General features: G+C 39.1%; 1 non-coding gene across 1 annotated transcript; it reads right to left on the reverse strand.

Moving 5' to 3' along the window:
* Positions 1-240: 240 nt before the first annotated feature.
* Positions 241-333, reverse strand: LOC136143914 (small nucleolar RNA SNORD116). The gene has a single exon (XR_010658415.1). It is a non-coding gene; the product is annotated as a small nucleolar RNA SNORD116 (small nucleolar RNA).
* Positions 334-3,699: the final 3,366 nt, after the last annotated feature.

Genomic DNA, 3,699 nt, shown 5'->3' on the forward strand with positions numbered 1-3,699 from the left:
AACTTTGGGGTACATATGTCTTTTTGAATTGTGGTTTTCTCAGGGTATATGCCCAGTAGTGGGATTGCTAGGTCATATGGTAGTTTTATTTTTAGTTTTTTAAAGAACCTCCCAATGTTCTCCACGGTGGTTGGATTTTTAAAAAAAGTTGAGTAAGAATTATGCAACTTTTAAAAAAAATCCTCTTTTGAACTTCTCTTCTGGATGGGAAAAACTAGTCTTTATTTATTTTTTTTTTCTGGACCTCAGTTTCGATGAGGAGACGGTAGTGAGTTCTCACTCATGTTGTTCAGATTTTCCAAGGAATGCATGAGAGGGTGTCGTCATCGATGAAAAACTAGTCTTTAAAGGAGAGGTTTCTTTAAGTGTGGATTCTAGGCCAGCAGCATGAGCACCACTGGGGAACTTGTTAGAAATGTAAATTCTCTGGTTTCAATCTAAATCTATAGAGTCAGAGATTCTGGGGATAGGATTCAGGAATCTGTGGGGTATTTGTGTGTGTGTGACAAAATATACCTGAGATAAGTACACGTTTTAAACCATTTGTATGGTGTTCAATTAAGTAGTGTTAAGCATGATTTTGCAACCATCACCAATATCTATTTCCAGAACTTCTTCAATCATTAAAAAAAAAAAAAAAAAAAAAAAACCTCTAGACTCGTTAAATAGCAACTTGCCATTTCCTCCATCCTACTCCCCAGTCTTGCTATACCGCTTTCTCTCTCTATGAATTTTCCTACCTCAATAGTATTTGTCTTTTCTGTGTTTGGCTTATTTCACTTTGTTGTTCAGTTGCTAAGTCCTTACTGACCCTTTGTGACCACCATGGACTGCAGCTCACTAGCTTCCCTGTCTTTCAGTAACTCCTGGAGTTTGCTCAAACTCAAGTGCATTGAGTTAGTGACGTCATCCAACCAACTCATCCTCTGTTGCCCCCTTCTCCTCCTGCTCTCAGTCTTTCCCAGCATCAATGTCTTTTCCAGTGAGTCAGCTCTTTGCATCAGGTGGCCGAAGTATTGGAGTTTCAGCTTTAGCATCAGTCCTTCCAATATATATTCAGAGTTGATTTGCTTTAGGGTTGACTGGTTTGACCTCCTTACTATCCAAGGACTCTCAAGAGTCTTCTCTAGCACCACAATTCAAAAGCATCAGTTCTTCAGTGGTCAGTCTTCTTTATGGTCCAACTCTCACACCTGTACATGACTACTGGAAAAACAGACCTTTGTTGGCAAAGTGATGTCTCAGATTTTTAACATGCTCTGTAGGCTTGTCATAGCTTTTCTTCCAAGGAGAAAGTGTTTTTTAATTTCATGGCTGCAGTAACTGTCTGCAGTGATTTTGGAGGCCAAGAAAATAAAATCTGTCACTGTTTCCACTTTTTCTCCATCTATTTGTCTTGCAGTGATGGGACCAGATGCCAGGATACTAGTTTTTTGAATATTGAGTTTTAAACCAGCTTTTTCATTCCTCTTTCACTCTCATCAAAACATTCTTTAGTTTCTCTTCATTTTTTACCATTACAGTGGTATCATCTGCATATCTGAGGTTGTTGATATTTCTCCCAGCAATCTTGATTCTAACTGGTAATTCATCCAGTCCAGTATTTCTAATGATGCACTCTGCATAGAAGTTAAATAAGCAGGATGATAACATACAGCCTTATTGTACTCCTTTCCCAATTTTGAACCAGCTCATTGTTCCATGTCCGGTTCTAACTGTTGCTTCTTGACCTGCATACAGGTTTCTCAGGAGGTAAGTAAGGTGGTCTGGTATTCTCATCTCTTTAAGAATTTTCCATAGATTGTTGTGATCCACACAGTCAAAGGCTTTAGTGTAGTCAATGAATCAAGTTGATGTTTTTCTGGAATCCTCTTGCTTTTTCTATGATCCAGTGAATGTTGGCAATTTGATCTCTGGTTCTTCTGCCTTTCCTAAATCCAGCTTGTACATGTTAGCTCTTGGTTCAAGTATTGTTGAAGCCTAGCTTGGAGGATTTTGAGAATGACCTTGCTAGCATGTGAAATGAGTGCAATTGTGTGGTAGTTTGAAACTTCTTTGGCATTGCCCTTCTTTGGGATTGGAATGAAAACTGACCTTTTCCAGTTCTGTGGCCATGGATAGTGAAGTGAAAGTTGCTCAGTTGTATCCAACTCTTTGTGACCCCATGGACTAAACAGTCCATGGTGATTCTTCAGGCAAAAACACTGGAGTGGGTTGCCATGTCATCCTCCAGGGGATCTTCCCAACCCAGGGATCAAACCCAGGTCTCCCGCATTGCACGTGGATTCTTTACCAGTTGAGCCACAAGGAAAGCCCATGGGCATAGATAAGTTTTCCAGATTTGCTGACATATTGAGTGCATCAGTTTAACAGCATCATCCTTTAGGATTTGAAATAGCTCAGCTGAAATTCCATCACCTCAGCTAGCTTTGTTCGTAGTGATGCTTCCTAAGGCCCACTTAACTTTGCACTCCAGGATGTCTGGCTCTAGGTGAGTGATCACACTATCATGGTTATCCAGGTCATTAAGACCTTTTGTGTATAGTTCTGTGTATTCTTGCCCCCTTCTTAATATCTTTTGTTTCTGTTAGGTGCTTAATGTTTCTGTCCTTTATTGTGCCCATCTTCATATGAAATCTTCCCTTGGTATCTCTAATTTTCTTGATGAGATCTCTAGTCTTTCCCATTCCATTGCTTTCCTCTGTTTCTTTGCATTGTTCACTTAGGAAGCCTTTCTTATCTCTCCTTGCTATTGTTTGAAACTGCATTCAGATGGGTATACCTTTCCTTTTCTCCTTTGCCTTTTGCTTCTCTTCATTTCTCAGCTATTTGTAAGGCCTCATCAGACAACCATTTTGTCTTTTTGTGTTTCTTTTTCTTGGGGATGTTTTTGATCTCTGCTTCCTGTAAAATGTCACAAACCTCCATTCATAGTTCTTCAGGCCCTCTATCAGATCTAATCCCTTTAATTTACTTGTCACTTCCACTTTATAATCATAAAGAATTTGATTTAGGTTATACCTGAATGGCCTAAGGGTTTGCCTTGGAAATGAACCAAGATCATTCAGTTGTTTTTGAGATTGCACCCAAGTACTTCATTTTACACTCTTTTGTTGACTATGAAAGCTACCATTTCTTCTAAGGAGTTCTTGCCCACAGTAGTAGATATAATGGTCATCTGAATTAAATTCACCCATTCCCGTTCATTTCAGTTCATTGATTCCTAAAATGTTGATGTTCACTCTTGCCATCTCCTGCTTGACCATGTCCAATTTACCTTGATTCATGGACCTAGCAATCCAGGTTCCTATGCAATATTGTTCTTTATAGCATCGGACTTTACTTTCACCACCAGACACATACAAAACTAGCAGATGTTTCTCCTTCGGCCCTGTGTCTTCATTCTTTCTGGAGCTATTTCTCTGCTGTTCCCCGGTAGCATATTGGACACCTACTGACCTGGGGGTGCTCATCTTCCTGTGTCATATCTTTTCACCTTTTTTACTGTTCATGGAATTCTTGAGGTAAGAATACTGGAGTGGTTTGCCATTCCCTTTCGTTAAAATGCTCCATCATAATGTTTTAAAAGTTCATCTATGTTGGACCATGTATCTAAACTTCATTCTTTTTACAGCTCAATAGTATTCCATTATATGTATAGAACACCTTTTTTTAGCTATTTATCTACTGATGGATATT

This window comes from Muntiacus reevesi, chromosome 10, assembly GCF_963930625.1.
Source record: "Muntiacus reevesi chromosome 10, mMunRee1.1, whole genome shotgun sequence".
Taxonomy (NCBI): Eukaryota; Metazoa; Chordata; class Mammalia; order Artiodactyla; family Cervidae; genus Muntiacus; species Muntiacus reevesi.